We start from the raw sequence: 1,471 nt of genomic DNA, 5'->3' as shown, positions 1-1,471 counted from the left end.
TGGCCAAAAAGTGGTTCATAGACCAGCAGCATCAACATTACCTGGGGGCTTGGTCCCACCTCCTCAAAAAATTATACTCCAGCCCTAGCTGGTTTGGCTTAGTGGATAGAGTGTCAGCCTGCGGACTGAAAGGTCCCAGGTTTGATTCTGGTCAAGGGCATGTACCTTGGTTGCAGGCACATCCTCAGTAGGGGGTGGGCAGGAGGCAGCTGATTGATGTTTCTCTCTCATTGATGTTTCTAACTCTCTATCTTTCTCCCTTCCTCTCTGTAAAAAATCAATAAAATATATTTTTAAAAAATTATACTCCAGAATTCTACATAAGCATAAAGAGATTTTGTAGAGGAAATTTTTCTGGCATAAAAATGTAAATGGTGATGAAAGGAGACTTGACTTGGGATGGGGAAAATACAATATACAGATAATATATCATAGACTTGTTATCTAAAACCTATATAATTTTATTATTTAGTTTCAACCAATACATTTTTAAAAATAAAAAAGCTAATCGGTCAAAGCTTCATTTTAAAAGTCATTATAATTAGTATATATATAGTAATTTCAGATTTGTAAATATGCCACACACATAAATAGTAATTTGGTGGGGGGGGGCCTTAGAATTATGAATTGAGTTTTATTGTATTGTTTGGTTTACCCATATTTTCTTTTTTACAGTGAACTTGTATTACTTTGTAATAAACAACAATTAAAAAAAAATACAACCTGACCCAGAAGTCTAAAATACTAAAGTGGTTTTATTAGTATTTGCCTCTTCCCCCCCCCCCCCTCCCTTTATATATCTTGACTTAGTTAAGAGTCTCTCAGAAGGAGAGATTGAGCCAAGAATTCAAGAGCAAGGGGTTTGTTGAGGAAATGCTCCCAGGGAGAACAGAGAGGAATAAAGGGTTAAAGCAAGACAGGGAAGTGAAAGAAATCAAACATGGGCGAGCTTTCCTATGAAGACTCCGTGGGGAGCTGCAGAGCACAGGCAAAGGCACTGGGCGTCTGGATTCCTAGATCAGTTTACAGCTATAAGCTATAGGGGTACTGGTAAGGCTATGCCAGTGCTCAAGGGCAATCCAGTGAATTGAATTGGTGGGTCATCATCGTGGGAACTGTTGGCTGGAAAGCATACAGAAGCTGGCGGTAAGTGCATAGTATGGGAAAAGGGGCGCCAACAAGGTATTACAGAAATGTATATGCAGAGATAAACTTAAAAGGAAATACTCTCCTCTGAACATGTCCTTATCTTTAAGTGAACACTTTGGTGAATTGGTTAAGAGTGTGGTTTTTACATTCAGCAGACCTGGATTTGAATCCTCACTCTGCCATTTATTAGCAGGATGTCCATAGATCAGCTACAAATTGTGTCTGAGTCTCAATTTCATGGTCTATAGCAGTGGTTCTCAACCTGTGGGTCGAGACCCCTTTGGTGGTCAAACGACCCTTTCACAGGGGTTGCCTAAGACCA

Source organism: Myotis daubentonii, chromosome 8, assembly GCF_963259705.1.
Source record: "Myotis daubentonii chromosome 8, mMyoDau2.1, whole genome shotgun sequence".
In the NCBI taxonomy this organism is placed as follows: domain Eukaryota; kingdom Metazoa; phylum Chordata; class Mammalia; order Chiroptera; family Vespertilionidae; genus Myotis; species Myotis daubentonii.
The sequence above is the reverse complement of the archived record's forward strand: the minus strand, read 5'-3'. Positions refer to the sequence as shown.